Source organism: Ambystoma mexicanum, chromosome 5p (genome assembly GCF_040938575.1).
Source record: "Ambystoma mexicanum isolate Mex_15411 chromosome 5p, UKY_AmexF1_1, whole genome shotgun sequence".
Lineage (NCBI taxonomy): Eukaryota > Metazoa > Chordata > Amphibia > Caudata > Ambystomatidae > Ambystoma > Ambystoma mexicanum.
This window is the reverse complement of record NC_090930.1, coordinates 740754288-740779642: the sequence shown is the minus strand read 5'-3', so window position 1 is coordinate 740779642 and position 25355 is coordinate 740754288. Positions and strand designations below refer to the sequence as shown.

The 25355-nt window shown below is 39.5% G+C and overlaps 21 non-coding genes across 21 annotated transcripts; 11 read left to right on the top strand and 10 right to left on the bottom strand.

Annotated features, from left to right (window-relative positions):
* Positions 1 to 1623: 1623 nt before the first annotated feature.
* On the top strand, positions 1624 to 1695 carry TRNAQ-CUG (transfer RNA glutamine (anticodon CUG)). The gene has a single exon. It is a non-coding gene; the product is annotated as a tRNA-Gln (tRNA).
* A 913-nt stretch (positions 1696 to 2608) lies between these two features.
* TRNAQ-UUG (transfer RNA glutamine (anticodon UUG)) lies at positions 2609 to 2680 on the bottom strand. Its single transcript has one exon. It is a non-coding gene; the product is annotated as a tRNA-Gln (tRNA).
* Positions 2681 to 2939: 259 nt separating this feature from the next.
* Positions 2940 to 3011, top strand: TRNAQ-CUG (transfer RNA glutamine (anticodon CUG)). The gene has a single exon. It is a non-coding gene; the product is annotated as a tRNA-Gln (tRNA).
* An 881-nt stretch (positions 3012 to 3892) lies between these two features.
* Positions 3893 to 3964, bottom strand: TRNAQ-UUG (transfer RNA glutamine (anticodon UUG)). Its single transcript has one exon. It is a non-coding gene; the product is annotated as a tRNA-Gln (tRNA).
* Positions 3965 to 6343: 2379 nt separating this feature from the next.
* Positions 6344 to 6415, top strand: TRNAQ-CUG (transfer RNA glutamine (anticodon CUG)). The gene has a single exon. It is a non-coding gene; the product is annotated as a tRNA-Gln (tRNA).
* A 913-nt stretch (positions 6416 to 7328) lies between these two features.
* On the bottom strand, positions 7329 to 7400 carry TRNAQ-UUG (transfer RNA glutamine (anticodon UUG)). The gene has a single exon. It is a non-coding gene; the product is annotated as a tRNA-Gln (tRNA).
* Positions 7401 to 7659: 259 nt separating this feature from the next.
* TRNAQ-CUG (transfer RNA glutamine (anticodon CUG)) lies at positions 7660 to 7731 on the top strand. The gene has a single exon. It is a non-coding gene; the product is annotated as a tRNA-Gln (tRNA).
* An 881-nt stretch (positions 7732 to 8612) lies between these two features.
* TRNAQ-UUG (transfer RNA glutamine (anticodon UUG)) lies at positions 8613 to 8684 on the bottom strand. The gene has a single exon. It is a non-coding gene; the product is annotated as a tRNA-Gln (tRNA).
* Positions 8685 to 11069: 2385 nt separating this feature from the next.
* Positions 11070 to 11141, top strand: TRNAQ-CUG (transfer RNA glutamine (anticodon CUG)). The gene has a single exon. It is a non-coding gene; the product is annotated as a tRNA-Gln (tRNA).
* Positions 11142 to 12054: 913 nt separating this feature from the next.
* Positions 12055 to 12126, bottom strand: TRNAQ-UUG (transfer RNA glutamine (anticodon UUG)). The gene has a single exon. It is a non-coding gene; the product is annotated as a tRNA-Gln (tRNA).
* A 259-nt stretch (positions 12127 to 12385) lies between these two features.
* On the top strand, positions 12386 to 12457 carry TRNAQ-CUG (transfer RNA glutamine (anticodon CUG)). The gene has a single exon. It is a non-coding gene; the product is annotated as a tRNA-Gln (tRNA).
* Positions 12458 to 13338: 881 nt separating this feature from the next.
* Positions 13339 to 13410, bottom strand: TRNAQ-UUG (transfer RNA glutamine (anticodon UUG)). The gene has a single exon. It is a non-coding gene; the product is annotated as a tRNA-Gln (tRNA).
* A 2369-nt stretch (positions 13411 to 15779) lies between these two features.
* Positions 15780 to 15851, top strand: TRNAQ-CUG (transfer RNA glutamine (anticodon CUG)). The gene has a single exon. It is a non-coding gene; the product is annotated as a tRNA-Gln (tRNA).
* A 981-nt stretch (positions 15852 to 16832) lies between these two features.
* Positions 16833 to 16904, bottom strand: TRNAQ-UUG (transfer RNA glutamine (anticodon UUG)). Its single transcript has one exon. It is a non-coding gene; the product is annotated as a tRNA-Gln (tRNA).
* A 259-nt stretch (positions 16905 to 17163) lies between these two features.
* Positions 17164 to 17235, top strand: TRNAQ-CUG (transfer RNA glutamine (anticodon CUG)). Its single transcript has one exon. It is a non-coding gene; the product is annotated as a tRNA-Gln (tRNA).
* Positions 17236 to 18116: 881 nt separating this feature from the next.
* Positions 18117 to 18188, bottom strand: TRNAQ-UUG (transfer RNA glutamine (anticodon UUG)). The gene has a single exon. It is a non-coding gene; the product is annotated as a tRNA-Gln (tRNA).
* A 2380-nt stretch (positions 18189 to 20568) lies between these two features.
* TRNAQ-CUG (transfer RNA glutamine (anticodon CUG)) lies at positions 20569 to 20640 on the top strand. Its single transcript has one exon. It is a non-coding gene; the product is annotated as a tRNA-Gln (tRNA).
* Positions 20641 to 21553: 913 nt separating this feature from the next.
* TRNAQ-UUG (transfer RNA glutamine (anticodon UUG)) lies at positions 21554 to 21625 on the bottom strand. The gene has a single exon. It is a non-coding gene; the product is annotated as a tRNA-Gln (tRNA).
* A 259-nt stretch (positions 21626 to 21884) lies between these two features.
* On the top strand, positions 21885 to 21956 carry TRNAQ-CUG (transfer RNA glutamine (anticodon CUG)). The gene has a single exon. It is a non-coding gene; the product is annotated as a tRNA-Gln (tRNA).
* Positions 21957 to 22837: 881 nt separating this feature from the next.
* TRNAQ-UUG (transfer RNA glutamine (anticodon UUG)) lies at positions 22838 to 22909 on the bottom strand. The gene has a single exon. It is a non-coding gene; the product is annotated as a tRNA-Gln (tRNA).
* Positions 22910 to 25268: 2359 nt separating this feature from the next.
* On the top strand, positions 25269 to 25340 carry TRNAQ-CUG (transfer RNA glutamine (anticodon CUG)). Its single transcript has one exon. It is a non-coding gene; the product is annotated as a tRNA-Gln (tRNA).
* The last annotated feature ends 15 nt before the right edge of the window (positions 25341 to 25355 follow it).

Below are 25355 nucleotides of genomic sequence, written 5' to 3'. Positions count from 1 at the left end.
CTAATATAGGTCATTTTATGTCCGCTTACAATATGTGTCAGGATTTTTTATGTCGTTTCCAATCAATGTCTAATATCAAGTGGTTTGCAGCAGTCATACAAAGGCACGTAACACCCCCAAAACACCTACATAAGTTAGAAATACTCCGGAAGAGTACTCAGTTTATGAAAAGGCGGTGAATCCCAAATAGAACTGTAAATGTAAGCTAGCAAGCAGACTGTGCACCCCTGTTTGGAACTATGACCTGTGTGTTGCCCTCTATTAACAGAACAATGTAACTGCAGCCCATGTCACATAAAATAGAAAGTAGAGATTATGCAAATTAACTCCCAGAAGAGCCTGGTGTCACCCCAAAAGGTGTCATGCTTTTCACACCAAGAAACATCCACACATAGATCCCTGCGAACCTCAAAAACGTACAGGAAACCCTGTCCAGCGCTTTGCTCCCAGAGGAGATAAGGTTGAAAAACCACCCTATGTTAAAAGTGTCCATAATCCATGCCAGCTGCCCTGTCTATAGAACCTGGCTGTTCGTGGCCGTTCGGGGCATAGGGGCATGAGTGGAAGGGTTTAACCTGCCTGGGTTCTTGGGCATGGTTTCATCATGCCTCAGTTTACAATGGCACTCTGCCACTTTGTCAGGCTTTAAAGAAGCCTGACTCCTGCAGAGCAAAAGATCTGATTATTTCCTTACATGTTTTGTACGTAAGAATGCGGATGGTGCTCTGAGCCTCCTATGGTGGTTATTAAGCATGGTATACATACCATAGCATGTAACTGTGCCTACAAATGGAACATTTTGTTCATTTATTAGGGAGTTGTGAAAATGGCAAAATCAAATTGCCATTACTGACACAGACCAGCTGCCGCTGTCCGGACATTTCGTCGAAAGACATTTCGTCGAAAGACATTTGCTCGACGTAATTTGGTCGAAAGCCAAATGGTCGTTTTTTTTATTTATTTATATATATATATTTTAGGTTGTAGTTTAGGGAAAAAAAGGGGGTTTTAGAAAAAAAGGGGGTTGGGGGGACCCCCCCAAACCCCCCCCCCCAAAAAAAAATGTGAAAATAAAAAACAAAGCAATTCGACCATTTGGTTTTCGACCAAATGGTTTCGACCAATTGTCCTGTCGACAAATTTTTTTCGACGAAATGTCTGGCAACCCAGCTGCCGACTGTTGCTATTGACAGGAGTTCCAGGTGTATAAACTGAGGAGATCACCAGTTCAATTACCTGTGAACGCATTTTGAAGCTCATTCACAACCAGTTCATGCCCGTTCTCTCCATTTTGGCTTTCTGGCTGGCCGAGGGGCCCTTCAGTAATGTTCTTTGCTAACCATTACACCATGGGCCCCTTGCTGGTGCAACCTGACAGAGTTGTAACAGAAATGAGAATCGAGATCTCATGCATCATTTTAACAAACTCATATTCCTAGCCCACGGATATTATGCAAATGTGGAACTGTTTAGTTGGTTGTTGCGCAATAGCAAACTCTTTGCTTTACAGCTCATTTGGATAGGATTCTTCCTCTGGAGGCATAAGATAAAAGAATATTGCATACATTCTCTAAAAGGCTCTTTTTTTGCTGCAATGACGTTCATCATGTCACTAAGTATGTAGGTTCCATGGTGTAATGGTTAGCACTCTGGGCTCTGAATCCAGCGATCTGAGTTCAAATCTCGGTGGGACCTTGGGAATTACTGTGTTAGTTTTCCTCTCAGTGTCTTGTTTTAATAGCAATGACGCTGCTGTGTCGCCCACTTTCATAGCATTATTCCCTGGGTGCATTTGAAAAAAGAAAGATTTTCCATGGATGACGCTCTTTAGCCACAATGAAACCCACCACTTTCTGTGGTGTGAAAGACCCATGGTGTAATGGTAGCACCCTGGAGGTTGAATCCAATAATTTGCATTCAAATCTCTGTAAGAGTTTACCATCAGTCGAACCTTTCCCTTATCGTTTATTGTGGATGTCTTCTTTGAAGAAAGGTATGATCCAACTAAAGTAAGTACATTCACGAATGGGCCCTTGGTCGGTACAAACAGTATTTATACACCTCAGGCCTTTTGTGAATTAAGAAAAGTGTGTTCTTCGTTCTATTTTTCATCTCAAACTGATACCTTCATTTTACAAACATGTAAAGGCTGTTAAGACGCTTGATTAATATCATTGATTCTGAATGTGGTCGCTTTTCATAGGATTAACCCTTTAACAATTTTGAAAGAGAATGGCGATACAATAGAGCTGCTTTTCCCAAAATGGTATTATTAATGTTGTTGCTGCATCTTCAAGTAAAAAGAGAATCCATTGGGTCACAGATTGAGCATGTTTCTTAACATTGAGTTAAGTTTGAAAATTTCAAATCTTTTATGTATGTTTCCGATGCAGATCTGCCCATCGACTCAGAATGACCTCACTGTTCATACATTTAAAAAAAATGCATAAAGGTTAAGGTGCTAGGCACAAAAGTGGATTTTTATGAAAAGTTATGCCAGAGAGTGAGAGCGAAAATGAATACCCTACACCACTAACCTTATGAATATTACTATCTTTGGCCTATAATTTAAGACAACAAGGAGACAAAGTGTGTTAGAGCAAGAGAGAGGTTCCACCGAGACTTGAACTCGGATCGCTGGATTCAAAGTCCAAAGTGCTAACCATTACACCATGGAACCCTTGTTAAGCAGAGCTTCATAAGGGCAATGAGAATATAGGGCACAGTCAAGATTTTTACTGACCTATAGTAACCGTTTACTGATATTATATCGAAGCAGCACTGTTGCTGTTGGATGCTGTGCAATCGCAAAGTATTGGCTTCATGTCTCATTTGGATCAAATTCTTCCTCTGGAGTCTAATGATATAGGAATATTACATATTTTCTCTGATGTGCTCTGTTTTTCCAGAATGAAGTGCATCATGTTACTGAATATGTGGGTTCCATGGTGTAATGGTTAGCACTCTGGACTCTGAATCCAGCGATCCGAGTTCAAGTCTCGGTGGGACCTTGGGGCTGCTTCTCTTTTAGAGTTGCCTTTCATTTGCAGATAGATATAACAGCAATAGCTTTGCTTTACAGCCCACTTTGATGGCAGTCTTCTTTGACCAAAGAATATTAATAGTTTCTGGGGATGACTCTCTTTTGCCACAAAGAAACTGCCCACTCTCATATCTCCAAAGCTCCAAGGTATAATGGCTATTAAACTGGCTTTTGATCTCAGCGATTTGCATTGAAAGCCCAGGAGGCCCCTAAAATCAGTTGAATTGTTTCCTGATAATTTAGAGTTTATTTCTTCTTTCGAGAAAGGTGTGATCCAAATAAAGTAAGTACATTTAAACAAGGGCACTTGATCAGTAAATGCACTACTTTCTAGAACTCATAACTCTTGTAAGTTATAAAAAGTTTGCTCTCCATACAGTTTGTCAACTCAAAGAATTACATTTTTTACACATTTAATAAGACCATCAAATTGCTTGAAACATAGGAATGATTGTGAAAGTGAATATGATTCACCAAAATAATTGTATAACATTTTTTAATGTTAATAAAATAGGGCTTTTTCCAATCTTTTCACATCAATGTTGTTTCTGCATGTTCCAGTGAGCAGAGAATCTACTGCACATAGTGTGTACATTTTTCTTTTCATAGAGTTAAGGTTGGACATTATTCATCTGTGGAAAATGTTTCTGAGAGATATCTGGGTGCCCACTCTGATTGACCTTAGGGATTGTACATTAACCATATGTAGTTGCATCACTGTATTGGTATCAGGCACCAAAGTGCATTTAAATGTAATGTCGTGCAGAGAGAGTCGACTGAACTTCTGAATATTAACTCTGTTGAATTGTAATTTGAGAAATTAGAAAATGGAGTGTAAGAGCAAGATAACGGTCCCACCGAGACTTGAACTCGGATCGTTGGATTCAAAGTCCAAAGTGCTAACCATTACACCATGGAACCCTTGCAAGATGCACCTGAGAGCGTTGAATCAGAAATGGCAATATAGAGCACATTTACAATTTTTACAGATTCATAGTCCCAATTGACTGATATCATACAAACACAGCGATGTTGTCGATTGACGTTGTGCTATAGCAATCTCTGTGCTTTATAGAGCATGTAGATCAAATTCTTCCTCTTGAGGCATATGATTAAGCAATATTAAATATTGTTTCTGACTGCCTCTGTTTTGGCATAATGAAGTTCAGCATTTGCGGAAGTATTTAGGTTCCATGGTCTAATGGTTAGTAGGCTGGACTCTGAATTTAGTAATCTGACATGTTATAGCTATATTTTGTTTTCCTTTGGGTGTATTGTCATTTTATGCACATAGATTTCCTAGCAGTGGCTGTGATGAATAGTTCAATTTGATAGCAGCTTCCTTTTGAGAATTTGAAAAAAAAAGAATTAAATAGTCTCTCTGGATGACTCTGCTTTGATTTCTATGTGCACATCCCTTTTGCGTTTCAGAGGGATTGACCAACATACACAACAGTGCTTGGAAGACCTCTTCCTCCCTCATGGCATGTAAAGCTAACCTCTCTCCTACCGTGTGTTTTTTTACTTTTTAACTTCCCCTTCCGAGTCATGATCATGTAACTGAATTTACATTTTTAGATTTTAACTGCAGTAGTTGCTTGTTTTTCATTTTTATTTTTTGTGTACGCATACATCCCTTTTTGTGGGGAGGGGGAGTGATGTCTGTTTACTTATATTAGCTAATATAGGTCATTTTATGTCCGCTTACAATATGTGTCAGGATTTTTTATGTCGTTTCCAATCAATGTCTAATATCAAGTGGTTTGCAGCAGTCATACAAAGGCACGTAACACCCCCAAAACACCTACATAAGTTAGAAATACTCCGGAAGAGTACTCAGTTTATGAAAAGGCGGTGAATCCCAAATAGAACTGTAAATGTAAGCTAGCAAGCAGACTGTGCACCCCTGTTTGGAACTATGACCTGTGTGTTGCCCTCTATTAACAGAACAATGTAACTGCAGCCCATGTCACATAAAATAGAAAGTAGAGATTATGCAAATTAACTCCCAGAAGAGCCTGGTGTCACCCCAAAAGGTGTCATGCTTTTCACACCAAGAAACATCCACACATAGATCCCTGCGAACCTCAAAAACGTACAGGAAACCCTGTCCAGCGCTTTGCTCCCAGAGGAGATAAGGTTGAAAAACCACCCTATGTTAAAAGTGTCCATAATCCATGCCAGCTGCCCTGTCTATAGAACCTGGCTGTTCGTGGCCGTTCGGGGCATAGGGGCATGAGTGGAAGGGTTTAACCTGCCTGGGTTCTTGGGCATGGTTTCATCATGCCTCAGTTTACAATGGCACTCTGCCACTTTGTCAGGCTTTAAAGAAGCCTGACTCCTGCAGAGCAAAAGATCTGATTATTTCCTTACATGTTTTGTACGTAAGAATGCGGATGGTGCTCTGAGCCTCCTATGGTGGTTATTAAGCATGGTATACATACCATAGCATGTAACTGTGCCTACAAATGGAACATTTTGTTCATTTATTAGGGAGTTGTGAAAATGGCAAAATCAAATTGCCATTACTGACACAGACCAGCTGCCGCTGTCCGGACATTTCGTCGAAAGAGATTTCGTCGAAAGACATTTGGTCGACGTAATTTGGTCGAAAGCCAAATGGTCGTTTTTTTTATTTATTTATATATATATATTTTAGGTTGTAGTTTAGGGAAAAAAAGGGGGTTTTAGAAAAAAAGGGGGTTGGGGGGACCCCCCCAAACCCCCCCCCAAAAAAAAATGTGAAAATAAAAAACAAAGCAATTCGACCATTTGGTTTTCGACCAAATGGTTTCGACCAATTGTCCTGTTGACAAATTTTTTTCGACGAAATGTCTGGCAACCCAGCTGCCGACTGTTGCTATTGACAGGAGTTCCAGGTGTATAAACTGAGGAGATCACCAGTTCAATTACCTGTGAACGCATTTTGAAGCTCATTCACAACCAGTTCATGCCCGTTCTCTCCATTTTGGCTTTCTGGCTGGCCGAGGGGCCCTTCAGTAATGTTCTTTGCTAACCATTACACCATGGGCCCCTTGCTGGTGCAACCTGACAGAGTTGTAACAGAAATGAGAATCGAGATCTCATGCATCATTTTAACAAACTCATATTCCTAGCCCACGGATATTATGCAAATGTGGAACTGTTTAGTTGGTTGTTGCGCAATAGCAAACTCTTTGCTTTACAGCTCATTTGGATAGGATTCTTCCTCTGGAGGCATAAGATAAAAGAATATTGCATACATTCTCTAAAAGGCTCTTTTTTTGCTGCAATGACGTTCATCATGTCACTAAGTATGTAGGTTCCATGGTGTAATGGTTAGCACTCTGGGCTCTGAATCCAGCGATCTGAGTTCAAATCTCGGTGGGACCTTGGGAATTACTGTGTTAGTTTTCCTCTCAGTGTCTTGTTTTAATAGCAATGACGCTGCTGTGTCGCCCACTTTCATAGCATTATTCCCTGGGTGCATTTGAAAAAAGAAAGATTTTCCATGGATGACGCTCTTTAGCCACAATGAAACCCACCACTTTCTGTGGTGTGAAAGACCCATGGTGTAATGGTAGCACCCTGGAGGTTGAATCCAATAATTTGCATTCAAATCTCTGTAAGAGTTTACCATCAGTCGAACCTTTCCCTTATCGTTTATTGTGGATGTCTTCTTTGAAGAAAGGTATGATCCAACTAAAGTAAGTACATTCACGAATGGGCCCTTGGTCGGTACAAACAGTATTTATACACCTCAGGCCTTTTGTGAATTAAGAAAAGTGTGTTCTTCGTTCTATTTTTCATCTCAAACTGATACCTTCATTTTACAAACATGTAAAGGCTGTTAAGACGCTTGATTAATATCATTGATTCTGAATGTGGTCGCTTTTCATAGGATTAACCCTTTAACAATTTTGAAAGAGAATGGCGATACAATAGAGCTGCTTTTCCCAAAATGGTATTATTAATGTTGTTGCTGCATCTTCAAGTAAAAAGAGAATCCATTGGGTCACAGATTGAGCATGTTTCTTAACATTGAGTTAAGTTTGAAAATTTCAAATCTTTTATGTATGTTTCCGATGCAGATCTGCCCATCGACTCAGAATGACCTCACTGTTCATACATTTAAAAAAAATGCATAAAGGTTAAGGTGCTAGGCACAAAAGTGGATTTTTATGAAAAGTTATGCCAGAGAGTGAGAGCGAAAATGAATACCCTACACCACTAACCTTATGAATATTACTATCTTTGGCCTATAATTTAAGACAACAAGGAGACAAAGTGTGTTAGAGCAAGAGAGAGGTTCCACCGAGACTTGAACTCGGATCGCTGGATTCAAAGTCCAAAGTGCTAACCATTACACCATGGAACCCTTGTTAAGCAGAGCTTCATAAGGGCAATGAGAATATAGGGCACAGTCAAGATTTTTACTGACCTATAGTAACCGTTTACTGATATTATATCGAAGCAGCACTGTTGCTGTTGGATGCTGTGCAATCGCAAAGTATTGGCTTCATGTCTCATTTGGATCAAATTCTTCCTCTGGAGTCTAATGATATAGGAATATTACATATTTTCTCTGATGTGCTCTGTTTTTCCAGAATGAAGTGCATCATGTTACTGAATATGTGGGTTCCATGGTGTAATGGTTAGCACTCTGGACTCTGAATCCAGCGATCCGAGTTCAAGTCTCGGTGGGACCTTGGGGCTGCTTCTCTTTTAGAGTTGCCTTTCATTTGCAGATAGATATAACAGCAATAGCTTTGCTTTACAGCCCACTTTGATGGCAGTCTTCTTTGACCAAAGAATATTAATAGTTTCTGGGGATGACTCTCTTTTGCCACAAAGAAACTGCCCACTCTCATATCTCCAAAGCTCCAAGGTATAATGGCTATTAAACTGGCTTTTGATCTCAGCGATTTGCATTGAAAGCCCAGGAGGCCCCTAAAATCAGTTGAATTGTTTCCTGATAATTTAGAGTTTATTTCTTCTTTCGAGAAAGGTGTGATCCAAATAAAGTAAGTACATTTAAACAAGGGCACTTGATCAGTAAATGCACTACTTTCTAGAACTCATAACTCTTGTAAGTTATAAAAAGTTTGCTCTCCATACAGTTTGTCAACTCAAAGAATTACATTTTTTACACATTTAATAAGACCATCAAATTGCTTGAAACATAGGAATGATTGTGAAAGTGAATATGATTCACCAAAATAATTGTATAACATTTTTTAATGTTAATAAAATAGGGCTTTTTCCAATCTTTTCACATCAATGTTGTTTCTGCATGTTCCAGTGAGCAGAGAATCTACTGCACATAGTGTGTACATTTTTCTTTTCATAGAGTTAAGGTTGGACATTATTCATCTGTGGAAAATGTTTCTGAGAGATATCTGGGTGCCCACTCTGATTGACCTTAGGGATTGTACATTAACGATATGTAGTTGCATCACTGTATTGGTATCAGGCACCAAAGTGCATTTAAATGTAATGTCGTGCAGAGAGAGTCGACTGAACTTCTGAATATTAACTCTGTTGAATTGTAATTTGAGAAATTAGAAAATGGAGTGTAAGAGCAAGATAACGGTCCCACCGAGACTTGAACTCGGATCGTTGGATTCAAAGTCCAAAGTGCTAACCATTACACCATGGAACCCTTGCAAGATGCACCTGAGAGCGTTGAATCAGAAATGGCAATATAGAGCACATTTACAATTTTTACAGATTCATAGTCCCAATTGACTGATATCATACAAACACAGCGATGTTGTCGATTGACGTTGTGCTATAGCAATCTCTGTGCTTTATAGAGCATGTAGATCAAATTCTTCCTCTTGAGGCATATGATTAAGCAATATTAAATATTGTTTCTGACTGCCTCTGTTTTGGCATAATGAAGTTCAGCATTTGCGGAAGTATTTAGGTTCCATGGTCTAATGGTTAGTAGGCTGGACTCTGAATTTAGTAATCTGACATGTTATAGCTATATTTTGTTTTCCTTTGGGTGTATTGTCATTTTATGCACATAGATTTCCTAGCAGTGGCTGTGATGAATAGTTCAATTTGATAGCAGCTTCCTTTTGAGAATTTGAAAAAAAAAGAATTAAATAGTCTCTCTGGATGACTCTGCTTTGATTTCTATGTGCACATCCCTTTTGCGTTTCAGAGGGATTGACCAACATACACAACAGTGCTTGGAAGACCTCTTCCTCCCTCATGGCATGTAAAGCTAACCTCTCTCCTACCGTGTGTTTTTTTACTTTTTAACTTCCCCTTCCGAGTCATGATCATGTAACTGAATTTACATTTTTAGATTTTAACTGCAGTAGTTGCTTGTTTTTCATTTTTATTTTTTGTGTACGCATACATCCCTTTTTGTGGGGAGGGGGAGTGATGTCTGTTTACTTATATTAGCTAATATAGGTCATTTTATGTCCGCTTACAATATGTGTCAGGATTTTTTATGTCGTTTCCAATCAATGTCTAATATCAAGTGGTTTGCAGCAGTCATACAAAGGCACGTAACACCCCCAAAACACCTACATAAGTTAGAAATACTCCGGAAGAGTACTCAGTTTATGAAAAGGCGGTGAATCCCAAATAGAACTGTAAATGTAAGCTAGCAAGCAGACTGTGCACCCCTGTTTGGAACTATGACCTGTGTGTTGCCCTCTATTAACAGAACAATGTAACTGCAGCCCATGTCACATAAAATAGAAAGTAGAGATTATGCAAATTAACTCCCAGAAGAGCCTGGTGTCACCCCAAAAGGTGTCATGCTTTTCACACCAAGAAACATCCACACATAGATCCCTGCGAACCTCAAAAACGTACAGGAAACCCTGTCCAGCGCTTTGCTCCCAGAGGAGATAAGGTTGAAAAACCACCCTATGTTAAAAGTGTCCATAATCCATGCCAGCTGCCCTGTCTATAGAACCTGGCTGTTCGTGGCCGTTCGGGGCATAGGGGCATGAGTGGAAGGGTTTAACCTGCCTGGGTTCTTGGGCATGGTTTCATCATGCCTCAGTTTACAATGGCACTCTGCCACTTTGTCAGGCTTTAAAGAAGCCTGACTCCTGCAGAGCAAAAGATCTGATTATTTCCTTACATGTTTTGTACGTAAGAATGCGGATGGTGCTCTGAGCCTCCTATGGTGGTTATTAAGCATGGTATACATACCATAGCATGTAACTGTGCCTACAAATGGAACATTTTGTTCATTTATTAGGGAGTTGTGAAAATGGCAAAATCAAATTGCCATTACTGACACAGACCAGCTGCCGCTGTCCGGACATTTCGTCGAAAGACATTTCGTCGAAAGACATTTGGTCGACGTAATTTGGTCGAAAGCCAAATGGTCGTTTTTTTTATTTATTTATATATATATATTTTAGGTTGTAGTTTAGGGAAAAAAAGGGGGTTTTAGAAAAAAAGGGGGTTGGGTGGATCCCCCCAAACCCCCCCCCCCAAAAAAAAAAAATTTGAAAATAAAAAACAAAGCAATTCGACCATTTGGTTTTCGACCAAATGGTTTCGACCAATTGTCCTGTCGACAAATTTTTTTCGACGAAATGTCTGGCAACCCAGCTGCCGACTGTTGCTATTGACAGGAGTTCCAGGTGTATAAACTGAGGAGATCACCAGTTCAATTACCTGTGAACGCATTTTGAAGCTCATTCACAACCAGTTCATGCCCGTTCTCTCCATTTTGGCTTTCTGGCTGGCCGAGGGGCCCTTCAGTAATGTTCTTTGCTAACCATTACACCATGGGCCCCTTGCTGGTGCAACCTGACAGAGTTGTAACAGAAATGAGAATCGAGATCTCATGCATCATTTTAACAAACTCATATTCCTAGCCCACGGATATTATGCAAATGTGGAACTGTTTAGTTGGTTGTTGCGCAATAGCAAACTCTTTGCTTTACAGCTCATTTGGATAGGATTCTTCCTCTGGAGGCATAAGATAAAAGAATATTGCATACATTCTCTAAAAGGCTCTTTTTTTTGCTGCAATGACGTTCATCATGTCACTAAGTATGTAGGTTCCATGGTGTAATGGTTAGCACTCTGGGCTCTGAATCCAGCGATCTGAGTTCAAATCTCGGTGGGACCTTGGGAATTACTGTGTTAGTTTTCCTCTCAGTGTCTTGTTTTAATAGCAATGACGCTGCTGTGTCGCCCACTTTCATAGCATTATTCCCTGGGTGCATTTGAAAAAAGAAAGATTTTCCATGGATGACGCTCTTTAGCCACAATGAAACCCACCACTTTCTGTGGTGTGAAAGACCCATGGTGTAATGGTAGCACCCTGGAGGTTGAATCCAATAATTTGCATTCAAATCTCTGTAAGAGTTTACCATCAGTCGAACCTTTCCCTTATCGTTTATTGTGGATGTCTTCTTTGAAGAAAGGTATGATCCAACTAAAGTAAGTACATTCACGAATGGGCCCTTGGTCGGTACAAACAGTATTTATACACCTCAGGCCTTTTGTGAATTAAGAAAAGTGTGTTCTTCGTTCTATTTTTCATCTCAAACTGATACCTTCATTTTACAAACATGTAAAGGCTGTTAAGACGCTTGATTAATATCATTGATTCTGAATGTGGTCGCTTTTCATAGGATTAACCCTTTAACAATTTTGAAAGAGAATGGCGATACAATAGAGCTGCTTTTCCCAAAATGGTATTATTAATGTTGTTGCTGCATCTTCAAGTAAAAAGAGAATCCATTGGGTCACAGATTGAGCATGTTTCTTAACATTGAATTAAGTTTGAAAATTTCAAATCTTTTATGTATGTTTCCGATGCAGATCTGCCCATCGACTCAGAATGACCTCACTCTTCATACATTTAAAAAAAATGCATAAAGGTTAAGGTGCTAGGCACAAAAGTGGATTTTTATGAAAAGTTATGCCAGAGAGTGAGAGCGAAAATGAATACCCTACACCACTAACCTTATGAATATTACTATCTTTGGCCTATAATTTAAGACAACAAGGAGACAAAGTGTGTTAGAGCAAGAGAGAGGTTCCACCGAGACTTGAACTCGGATCGCTGGATTCAAAGTCCAAAGTGCTAACCATTACACCATGGAACCCTTGTTGAGCAGAGCTTCATAAGGGCAATGAGAATATAGGGCACAGTCAAGATTTTTACTGACCTATAGTAACCGTTTACTGATATTATATCGAAGCAGCACTGTTGCTGTTGGATGCTGTGCAATCGCAAAGTATTGGCTTCATGTCTCATTTGGATCAAATTCTTCCTCTGGAGTCTAATGATATAGGAATATTACATATTTTCTCTGATGTGCTCTGTTTTTCCAGAATGAAGTGCATCATGCTACTGAATATGTGGGTTCCATGGTGTAATGGTTAGCACTCTGGACTCTGAATCCAGCGATCCGAGTTCAAGTCTCGGTGGGACCTTGGGGCTGCTTCTCTTTTAGAGTTGCCTTTCATTTGCAGATAGATATAACAGCAATAGCTTTGCTTTACAGCCCACTTTGATGGCAGTCTTCTTTGACCAAAGAATATTAATAGTTTCTGGGGATGACTCTCTTTTGCCACAAAGAAACTGCCCACTCTCATATCTCCAAAGCTCCAAGGTATAATGGCTATTAAACTGGCTTTTGATCTCAGCGATTTGCATTGAAAGCCCAGGAGGCCCCTAAAATCAGTTGAATTGTTTCCTGATAATTTAGAGTTTATTTCTTCTTTCGAGAAAGGTGTGATCCAAATAAAGTAAGTACATTTAAACAAGGGCACTTGATCAGTAAATGCACTACTTTCTAGAACTCATAACTCTTGTAAGTTATAAAAAGTTTGCTCTCCATACAGTTTGTCAACTCAAAGAATTACATTTTTTACACATTTAATAAGACCATCAAATTGCTTGAAACATAGGAATGATTGTGAAAGTGAATATGATTCACCAAAATAATTGTATAACATTCTTTAATGTTAATAAAATAGGGCTTTTTCCAATCTTTTCACATCAATGTTGTTTCTGCATGTTCCAGTGAGCAGAGAATCTACTGCACATAGTGTGTACATTTTTCTTTTCATAGAGTTAAGGTTGGACATTATTCATCTGTGGAAAATGTTTCTGAGAGATATCTGGGTGCCCACTCTGATTGACCTTAGGGATTGTACATTAACGATATGTAGTTGCATCACTGTATTGGTATCAGGCACCAAAGTGCATTTAAATGTAATGTCGTGCAGAGAGAGTCGACTGAACTTCTGAATATTAACTCTGTTGAATTGTAATTTGAGAAATTAGAAAATGGAGTGTAAGAGCAAGATAACAGTCCCACCGAGACTTGAACTCGGATCGTTGGATTCAAAGTCCAAAGTGCTAACCATTACACCATGGAACCCTTGCAAGATGCACCTGAGAGCGTTGAATCAGAAATGGCAATATAGAGCACATTTACAATTTGTACAGATTCATAGTCCCAATTGACTGATATCATACAAACACAGCGATGTTGTCGATTGACGTTGTGCTATAGCAATCTCTGTGCTTTATAGAGCATGTAGATCAAATTCTTCCTCTTGAGGCATATGATTAAGCAATATTAAATATTGTTTCTGACTGCCTCTGTTTTGGCATAATGAAGTTCAGCATTTGCGGAAGTATTTAGGTTCCATGGTCTAATGGTTAGTAGGCTGGACTCTGAATTTAGTAATCTGACATGTTATAGCTATATTTTGTTTTCCTTTGGGTGTATTGTCATTTTATGCACATAGATTTCCTAGCAGTGGATGTGATGAATAGTTCAATTTGATAGCAGCTTCCTTTTGAGAATTTGAAAAAAAAAGAATTAAATAGTCTCTCTGGATGACTCTGCTTTGATTTCTATGTGCACATCCCTTTTGCGTTTCAGAGGGATTGACCAACATACACAACAGTGCTTGGAAGACCTCTTCCTCCCTCATGGCATGTAAAGCTAACCTCTCTCCTACCGTGTGTTTTTTTACTTTTTAACTTCCCCTTCCGAGTCATGATCATGTAACTGAATTTACATTTTTAGATTTTAACTGCAGTAGTTGCTTGTTTTTCATTTTTATTTTTTGTGTACGCATACATCCCTTTTTGTGGGGAGGGGGGAGTGATGTCTGTTTACTTATATTAGCTAATATAGGTCATTTTATGTCCGCTTACAATATGTGTCAGGATTTTTTATGTCGTTTCCAATCAATGTCTAATATCAAGTGGTTTGCAGCAGTCATACAAAGGCACGTAACACCCCCAAAACACCTACATAAGTTAGAAATACTCCGGAAGAGTACTCAGTTTATGAAAAGGCGGTGAATCCCAAATAGAACTGTAAATGTAAGCTAGCAAGCAGACTGTGCACCCCTGTTTGGAACTATGACCTGTGTGTTGCCCTCTATTAACAGAACAATGTAACTGCAGCCCATGTCACATAAAATAGAAAGTAGAGATTATGCAAATTAACTCCCAGAAGAGCCTGGTGTCACCCCAAAAGGTGTCATGCTTTTCACACCAAGAAACATCCACACATAGATCCCTGCGAACCTCAAAAACGTACAGGAAACCCTGTCCAGCGCTTTGCTCCCAGAGGAGATAAGGTTGAAAAACCACCCTATGTTAAAAGTGTCCATAATCCATGCCAGCTGCCCTGTCTATAGAACCTGGCCGTTCGTGGCCATTCGGGGCCTAGGGGCATGAGTGGAAGGGTTTAACCTGCCTGGGTTCTTGGGCATGGTTTCATCATGCCTCAGTTTACAATGGCACTCTGCCACTTTGTCAGGCTTTAAAGAAGCCTGACTCCTGCAGAGCAAAAGATCTGATTATTTCCTTACATGTTTTGTACGTAAGAATGCGGATGGTGCTCTGAGCCCCCTATGGTGGTAATTAAGCATGGTATACATACCATAGCATGTAACTGTGCCTACAAATGGAACATTTTGTTCATTTATTAGGGAGTTGTGAAAATGGCAAAATCAAATTGCCATTACTGACACAGACCAGCTGCCGCTATCCGGACATTTCGTTGAAAGACATTTTGTCGAAAGACATTTGGTCGAAAGCCAAATGGTCGTTTTTTTTATTTATTTATATATATATTTTTTAGGTTGTAGTTTAGGGAAAAAAAGGGGGTTTTAGAAAAAAAGGGGGTTGGGGGGACCCCCCCAAACCCCCCCCCCCAAAAAAAAAATGTGAAAATAAAAAACAAAGCAATTCGACCATTTGGTTTTCGACCAAATGGTTTCGACCAATTGTCCTGTCGACAAATTTTTTTCGACGAAATGTCTGGCAACCCAGCTGCCGACTGTTGCTATTGACAGGAGTTCCAGGTGTATAAACTGAGGAGATCACCAGTTCAATTACCTGTGAACGCATTTTGAAGCTCATTCACAACCAGTTCATGCCCGTTCTCTCCATTTTGGCTTTCTGGCTGGCCGAGGGGCCCTTCAGTAACGTTCTTTGCTAACCATTACACCATGGGCCCCTTGCTGGTGCAACCTGACAGAGTTGTAACAGAAATGAGAATCGAGATCTCATGCATCATTTTAACAAACTCATATTCCTAGCCCACGGATATTATGCAAATGTGGAACTGTTTAGTTGGTTGTTGCGCAATAGCAAACTCTTTGCTTTACAGCTCATTTGGATAGGATTCTTCCTCTGGAGGCATAAGATAAAAGAATATTGCATACATTCTCTAAAAGGCTCTTTTTTTGCTGCAATGACGTTCATCATGTCACTAAGTATGTAGGTTCCATGGTGTAGTGGTTAGCACTCTGGACTCTGAATCCAGCGATCCAAGTTCAAATCTCGGTGGGACCTTGGGAATTACTGTGTTAGTTTTCCTCTCAGTGTCTTGTTTTAATAGCAATGACGCTGCTGTGTCGCCCACTTTCATAGCATTATTCCCTGGGTGCATTTGAAAAAAGAAAGATTTTCCATGGATGACGCTCTTTAGCCACAATGAAACCCACCACTTTCTGTGGTGTGAAAGACGCATGGTGTAATGGTAGCACCCTGGAGGTTGAATCCAATAATTTGCATTCAAATCTCTGTAAGAGTTTACCATCAGTCGAACCTTTCCCTTATCGTTTATTGTGGATGTCTTCTTTGAAGAAAGGTATGATCCAACTAAAGTAAGTACATTCACGAATGGGCCCTTGGTCGGAACAAACAGTATTTATACACCTCAGGCCTTTTGTGAATTAAGAAAAGTGTGTTCTTCGTTCTATTTTTCATCTCAAACTGATACCTTCATTTTACAAACATGTAAAGGCTGTTAAGACGCTTGATTAATATCATTGATTCTGAATGTGGTCGCTTTTCATAGGATTAACCCTTTAACAATTTTGAAAGAGAATGGCGATATAATAGAGCTGCTTTTCCCAAAATGGTATTATTAATGTTGTTGCTGCATCTTCAAGTAAAAAGAGAATCCATTGGGTCACAGATTGAGCATGTTTCTTAACATTGAGTTAAGTTTGAAAATTTCAAATCTTTTATGTATGTTTCCGATGCAGATCTGCCCATCGACTCAGAATGACCTCACTGTTCATACATTTAAAAAAAATGCATAAAGGTTAAGGTGCTAGGCACAAAAGTGGATTTTTATGAAAAGTTATGCCAGAGAGTGAGAGCGAAAATGAATACCCTACACCACTAACCTTATGAATATTACTATCTTTGGCCTATAATTTAAAAATTCGCGCCTTGAAACACTTGTGTATAGGCGCGTTACAAATACCATATCATATCATATCATATCAAGACAACAAGGAGACAAAGTGTGTTAGAGCAAGAGAGAGGTTCCACCGAGACTTGAACTCGGATCGCTGGATTCAAAGTCCAAAGTGCTAACCATTACACCATGGAACCCTTGTTGAGCAGAGCTTCATAAGGGCAATGAGAATATAGGGCACAGTCAAGATTTTTACTGACCTATAGTAACCGTTTACTGATATTATATCGAAGCAGCACTGTTGCTGTTCGATGCTGTGCAATCGCAAAGTATTGGCTTCATGTCTCATTTGGATCAAATTCTTCCTCTGGAGTCTAATGATATAGGAATATTACATATTTTCTCTGATGTGCTCTGTTTTTCCAGAATGAAGTGCATCATGTTACTGAATATGTGGGTTCCATGGTGTAATGGTTAGCACTCTGGACTCTGAATCCAGCGATCCGAGTTCAAGTCTCGGTGGGACCTTGGAGCTGCTTCTCTTTTAGAGTTGCCTTTCATTTGCAGATAGATATAACAGCAATAGCTTTGCTTTACAGCCCACTTTGATGGCAGTCTTCTTTGACCAAAGAATATTAATAGTTTCTGGGGATGACTCTCTTTTGCCACAAAGAAACTGCCCACTCTCATATCTCCAAAGCTCCAAGGTATAATGGCTATTAAACTGGCTTTTGATCTCAGCGATTTGCATTGAAAGCCCAGGAGGCCCCTAAAATCAGTTGAATTGTTTCCTGATAATTTAGAGTTTATTTCTTCTTTCGAGAAAGGTGTGATCCAAATAAAGTAAGTACATTTAAACAAGGGCATTTGATCAGTAAATGCACTACTTTCTAGAACTCATAACTCTTGTAAGTTATAAAAAGTTTGCTCTCCATACAGTTTGTCAACTCAAAGAATTACATTTTTTGCACATTTAATAAAACCATCAAATTGCTTGAAACATAGGAATGATTGTGAAAGTGAATATGATTCACCAAAATAATTGTATAACATTCTTTAATGTTAATAAAATAGGGCTTTTTCCAATCTTTTCACATCAATGTTGTTTCTGCATGTTCCAGTGAGCAGAGAATCTACTGCACATAGTGTGTACATTTTTCTTTTCATAGAGTTAAGTTTGGACATTATTCATCTGTGGAAAATGTTTCTGAGAGATATCTGGGTGCCCACTCTGATTGACCTTAGGGATTGTACATTAACGATATGTAGTTGCATCACTGTATTGGTATCAGGCACCAAAGTGCATTTAAATGTAATGTCGTGCAGAGAGAGTCGACTGAACTTCTGAATATTAACTCTGTCGAATTGTAATTTGAGAAATTAGAAAATGGAGTGTAAGAGCAAGATAACGGTCCCACCGAGACTTGAACTCGGATCGTTGGATTCAAAGTCCAAAGTGCTAACCATTACACCATGGAACCCTTGCAAGATGCACCTGAGAGCGTTGAATCAGAAATGGCAATATAGAGCACATTTACAATTTTTACAGATTCATAGTCCCAATTGACTGATATCATACAAACACAGCGATGTTGTCGATTGACGTTGTGCTATAGCAATCTCTGTGCTTTATAGAGCATGTAGATCAAATTCTTCCTCTTGAGGCATATGATTAAGCAATATTAAATATTGTTTCTGACTGCCTCTGTTTTGGCATAATGAAGTTCAGCATTTGCGGAAGTATTTAGGTTCCATGGTCTAATGGTTAGTAGGCTGGACTCTGAATTTAGTAATCTGACATGTTATAGCTATATTTTGTTTTCCTTTGGGTGTATTGTCATTTTATGCACATAGATTTCCTAGCAGTGGCTGTGATGAATAGTTCAATTTGATAGCAGCTTCCTTTTGAGAATTTGAAAAAAAAGAATTAAATAGTCTCTCTGGATGACTCTGCTTTGATTTCTATGTGCACATCCCTTTTGCGTTTCAGAGGGATTGACCAACATACACAACAGTGCTTGGAAGACCTCTTCCTCCCTCATGGCATGTAAAGCTAACCTCTCTCCTACCGTGTGTTTTTTTACTTTTTAACTTCCCCTTCCGAGTCATGATCATGTAACTGAATTTACATTTTTAGATTTTAACTGCAGTAGTTGCTTGTTTTTCATTTTTATTTTTTGTGTACGCATACATCCCTTTTTGTGGGGAGGGGGGAGTGATGTCTGTTTACTTATATTAGCTAATATAGGTCATTTTATGTCCGCTTACAATATGTGTCAGGATTTTTTATGTCGTTTCCAATCAATGTCTAATATCAAGTGGTTTGCAGCAGTCATACAAAGGCACGTAACACCCCCAAAACACCTACATAAGTTAGAAATACTCCGGAAGAGTACTCAGTTTATGAAAAGGCGGTGAATCCCAAATAGAACTGTAAATGTAAGCTAGCAAGCAGACTGTGCACCCCTGTTTGGAACTATGACCTGTGTGTTGCCCTCTATTAACAGAACAATGTAACTGCAGCCCATGTCACATAAAATAGAAAGTAGAGATTATGCAAATTAACTCCCAGAAGAGCCTGGTGTCACCCCAAAAGGTGTCATGCTTTTCACACCAAGAAACATCCACACATAGAAGCCTGCGAACCTCAAAAACGTACAGGAAACCCTGTCCAGCGCTTTGCTCCCAGAGGAGATAAGGTTGAAAAACCACCCTATGTTAAAAGTGTCCATAATCCATGCCAGCTGCCCTGTCTATAGAACCTGGCCGTTCGTGGCCATTCGGGGCCTAGGGGCATGAGTGGAAGGGTTTAACCTGCCTGGGTTCTTGGGCATGGTTTCATCATGCCTCAGTTTACAATGGCGCTCTGCCACTTTGTCAGGCTTTAAAGAAGCCTGACTCCTGCAGAGCAAAAGATCTGATTATTTCCTTACATGTTTTGTACGTAAGAATGCGGATGGTGCTCTGAGCCTCCTATGGTGGTAATTAAGCATGGTATACATACCATAGCATGTAACTGTGCCTACAAATGGAACATTTTGTTCATTTATTAGGGAGTTGTGAAAATGGCAAAATCAAATTGCCATTACTGACACAGACCAGCTGCCGCTGTCCGGACATTTCGTTGAAAGACATTTCGTCGAAAGACATTTGGTCGACGTAATTTGGTCGAAAGCCAAATGGTCGTTTTTTTTATTTATTTATATATATATTTTTTAGGTTGTAGTTTAGGGAAAAAAAGGGGTTTTTAGAAAAAAAGGGGGTTGGGGGGACCCCCCCAAACCCTCCCCCCCAAAAAAAATGTGAAAATAAAAAACAAAGCAATTCGACCATTTGGTTTTCGACCAAATGGTTTCGACCAATTGTCCTGTCGACAAATTTTTTTCGACGAAATGTCTGGCAACCCAGCTGCCGACTGTTGCTATTGACAGGAGTTCCAGGTGTATAAACTGAGGAGATCACCAGTTCAATTACCTGTGAACGCATTTTGAAGCTCATTCACAACCAGTTCATGCCCGTTCTCTCCATTTTGGCTTTCTGGCTGGCCGAGGGGGCCTTCAGCAATGTTCTTTGCTAACCATTACACCATGGGCCCCTTGCTGGTGCAACCTGACAGAGTTGTAACAGAAATGAGAATCGAGATCTCATGCATCATTTTAACAAACTCATATTCCTAGCCCACGGATATTATGCAAATGTGGAACTGTTTAGTTGGTTGTTGCGCAATAGCAAACTCTTTGCTTTACAGCTCATTTGGATAGGATTCTTCCTCTGGAGGCATAAGATAAAAGAATATTGCATACATTCTCTAAAAGGCTCTTTTTTTGCTGCAATGACGTTCATCATGTCACTAAGTATGTAGGTTCCATGGTGTAATGGTTAGCACTCTGGACTCTGAATCCAGCGATCCGAGTTCAAATCTCGGTGGGACCTTGGGAATTACTGTGTTTGTTTTCCTCTCAGTGTCTTGTTTTAATAGCAATGACGCTGCTGTGTCGCCCACTTTCATAGCATTATTCCCTGGGTGCATTTGAAAAAAGAAAGATTTTCCATGGATGACGCTCTTTAGCCACAATGAAACCCACCACTTTCTGTGGTGTGAAAGACCCATGGTGTAATGGTAGCACCCTGGAGGTTGAATCCAATAATTTGCATTCAAATCTCTGTAAGAGTTTACCATCAGTCGAACCTTTCCCTTATCGTTTATTGTGGATGTCTTCTTTGAAGAAAGGTATGATCCAACTAAAGTAAGTACATTCACAAATGGGCCCTTGGTCGGTACAAACAGTATTTATACACCTCAGGCCTTTTGTGAATTAAGAAAAGTGTGTTCTTCGTTCTATTTTTCATCTCAAACTGATACCTTCATTTTACAAACATGTAAAGGCTGTTAAGACGCTTGATTAATATCATTGATTCTGAATGTGGTCGCTTTTCATAGGATTAACCCTTTAACAATTTTGAAAGAGAATGGCGATACAATAGAGCTGCTTTTCCCAAAATGGTATTATTAATGTTGTTGCTGCATCTTCAAGTAAAAAGAGAATCCATTGGGTCACAGATTGAGCATGTTTCTTAACATTGAGTTAAGTTTGAAAATTTCAAATCTTTTATGTATGTTTCCGATGCAGATCTGCCCATCGACTCAGAATGACCTCACTGTTCATACATTTAAAAAAAATGCATAAAGGTTAAGGTGCTAGGCACAAAAGTGGATTTTTATGAAAAGTTATGCCAGAGAGTGAGAGCGAAAATGAATACCCTACACCACTAACCTTATGAATATTACTATCTTTGGCCTATAATTTAAGACAACAAGGAGACAAAGTGTGTTAGAGCAAGAGAGAGGTTCCACCGAGACTTGAACTCGGATGGCTGGATTCAAAGTCCAAAGTGCTAACCATTACACCATGGAACCCTTGTTGAGCAGAGCTTCATAAGGGCAATGAGAATATAGGGCACAGTCAAGATTTTTACTGACCTATAGTAACCGTTTACTGATATTATATCGAAGCAGCACTGTTGCTGTTGGATGCTGTGCAATCGCAAAGTATTGGCTTCATGTCTCATTTGGATCAAATTCTTCCTCTGGAGTCTAATGATATAGGAATATTACATATTTTCTCTGATGTGCTCTGTTTTTCCAGAATGAAGTGCATCATGCTACTGAATATGTGGGTTCCATGGTGTAATGGTTAGCACTCTGGACTCTGAATCCAGCGATCCGAGTTCAAGTCTCGGTGGGACCTTGGAGCTGCTTCTCTTTTAGAGTTGCCTTTCATTTGCAGATAGATATAACAGCAATAGCTTTGCTTTACAGCCCACTTTGATGGCAGTCTTCTTTGACCAAAGAATATTAATAGTTTCTGGGGATGACTCTCTTTTGCCACAAAGAAACTGCCCACTCTCATATCTCCAAAGCTCCAAGGTATAATGGCTATTAAACTGGCTTTTGATCTCAGCGATTTGCATTGAAAGCCCAGGAGGCCCCTAAAATCAGTTGAATTGTTTCCTGATAATTTAGAGTTTATTTCTTCTTTCGAGAAAGGTGTGATCCAAATAAAGTAAGTACATTTAAACAAGGGCACTTGATCAGTAAATGCACTACTTTCTAGAACTCATAACTCTTGTAAGTTATAAAAAGTTTGCTCTCCATACAGTTTGTCAACTCAAAGAATTACATTTTTTACACATTTAATAAGACCATCAAATTGCTTGAAACATAGGAATGATTGTGAAAGTGAATATGATTCACCAAAATAATTGTATAACATTCTTTAATGTTAATAAAATAGGGCTTTTTCCAATCTTTTCACATCAATGTTGTTTCTGCATGTTCCAGTGAGCAGAGAATCTACTGCACATAGTGTGTACATTTTTCTTTTCATAGAGTTAAGGTTGGACATTATTCATCTGTGGAAAATGTTTCTGAGAGATATCTGGGTGCCCACTCTGATTGACCTTAGGGATTGTACATTAACGATATGTAGTTGCATCACTGTATTGGTATCAGGCACCAAAGTGCATTTAAATGTAATGTCGTGCAGAGAGAGTCGACTGAACTTCTGAATATTAACTCTGTTGAATTGTAATTTGAGAAATTAGAAAATGGAGTGTAAGAGCAAGATAACGGTCCCACCGAGACTTGAACTCGGATCGTTGGATTCAAAGTCCAAAGTGCTAACCATTACACCATGGAACCCTTGCAAGATGCACCTGAGAGCGTTGAATCAGAAATGGCAATATAGAGCACATTTACACTTTTTACAGATTCATAGTCCCAATTGACTGATATCATACAAACACAGAGATGTTGTCGATTGACGTTGTGCTATAGCAATCTCTGTGCTTTATAGAGCATGTAGATCAAATTCTTCCTCTTGAGGCATATGATTAAGCAATATTAAATATTGTTTCTGACTGCCTCTGTTTTGGCATAATGAAGTTCAGCATTTGCGGAAGTATTTAGGTTCCATGGTCTAATGGTTAGTAGGCTGGACTCTGAATTTAGTAATCTGACATGTTATAGCTATATTTTGTTTTCCTTTGGGTGTATTGTCATTTTATGCACATAGATTTCCTAGCAGTGGATGTGATGAATAGTTCAATTTGATAGCAGCTTCCTTTTGAGAATTTGAAAAAAAAAGAATTAAATAGTCTCTCTGGATGACTCTGCTTTGATTTCTATGTGCACATCCCTTTTGCGTTTCAGAGGGATTGACCAACATACACAACAGTGCTTGGAAGACCTCTTCCTCCCTCATGGCATGTAAAGCTAACCTCTCTCCTACCGTGTGTTTTTTTACTTTTTAACTTCCCCTTCCGAGTCATGATCATGTAACTGAATTTACATTTTTAGATTTTAACTGCAGTAGTTGCTTGTTTTTCATTTTTATTTTTTGTGTACGCATACATCCCTTTTTGTGGGGAGGGGGGAGTGATGTCTGTTTACTTACATTAGCTAATATAGGTCATTTTATGTCCGCTTACAATATGTGTCAGGATTTTTTATGTCGTTTCCAATCAATGTCTAATATCAAGTGGTTTGCAGCAGTCATACAAAGGCACGTAACACCCCCAAAACACCTACATAAGTTAGAAATACTCCGGAAGAGTACTCAGTTTATGAAAAGGCGGTGAATCCCAAATAGAACTGTAAATGTAAGCTAGCAAGCAGACTGTGCACCCCTGTTTGGAACTATGACCTGTGTGTTGCCCTCTATTAACAGAACAATGTAACTGCAGCCCATGTCACATAAAATAGAAAGTAGAGATTATGCAAATTAACTCCCAGAAGAGCCTGGTGTCACCCCAAAAGGTGTCATGCTTTTCACACCAAGAAACATCCACACATAGATCCCTGCGAACCTCAAAAACGTACAGGAAACCCTGTCCAGCGCTTTGCTCCCAGAGGAGATAAGGTTGAAAAACCACCCTATGTTAAAAGTGTCCATAATCCATGCCAGCTGCCCTGTCTATAGAACCTGGCCGTTCGTGGCCGTTCGGGGCATGAGTGGAAGGGTTTAACCTGCCTGGGTTCTTGGGCATGGTTTCATCATGCCTCAGTTTACAATGGCACTCTGCCACTTTGTCAGGCTTTAAAGAAGCCTGACTCCTGCAGAGCAAAAGATCTGATTATTTCCTTACATGTTTTGTACGTAAGAATGCGGATGGTGCTCTGAGCCTCCTATGGTGGTAATTAAGCATGGTATACATACCATAGCATGTAACTGTGCCTACAAATGGAACATTTTGTTCATTTATTAGGGAGTTGTGAAAATGGCAAAATCAAATTGCCATTACTGACACAGACCAGCTGCCGCTGTCCGGACATTTCGTCGAAAGACATTTGGTCGACGTAATTTGGTCGAAAGCCAAATGGTCGTTTTTTTTATTTATTTATATATATATATTTTTTAGGTTGTAGTTTAGGGAAAAAAAGGGTTTTTTAGAAAAAAAGGGGGTTGGGGGGACCCCCCCAAACCCCCCCCCCAAAAAAAATGTGAAAATAAAAAACAAAGCAATTCGACCATTTGGTTTTCGGCCAAATGGTTTCGACCAATTGTCCTGTCGACACATTTTTTTCGACGAAATGTCTGGCAACCCAGCTGCCGACTGTTGCTATTGACAGGAGTTCCAGGTGTATAAACTGAGGAGATCACCAGTTCAATTACCTGTGAACACATTTTGAAGCTCATTCACAACCAGTTCATGCCCGTTCTCTCCATTTTGGCTTTCTGGCTGGCCGAGGGGCCCTTCAGTAATGTTCTTTTCTAACCATTACACCATGGGCCCCTTGCTGGTGCAACCTGACAGAGTTGTAACAGAAATGAGAATCGAGATCTCATGCATCATTTTAACAAACTCATATTCCTAGCCCACGGATATTATGCAAATGTGGAACTGTTTAGTTGGTTGTTGCGCAATAGCAAACTCTTTGCTTTACAGCTCATTTGGATAGGATTCTTCCTCTGGAGGCATAAGATAAAAGAATATTGCATACATTCTCTAAAAGGCTCTTTTTTTGCTGCAATGACGTTCATCATGTCACTAAGTATGTAGGTTCCATGGTGTAATGGTTAGCACTCTGGACTCTGAATCCAGCGATCCGAGTTCAAATCTCGGTGGGACCTTGGGAATTACTGTTT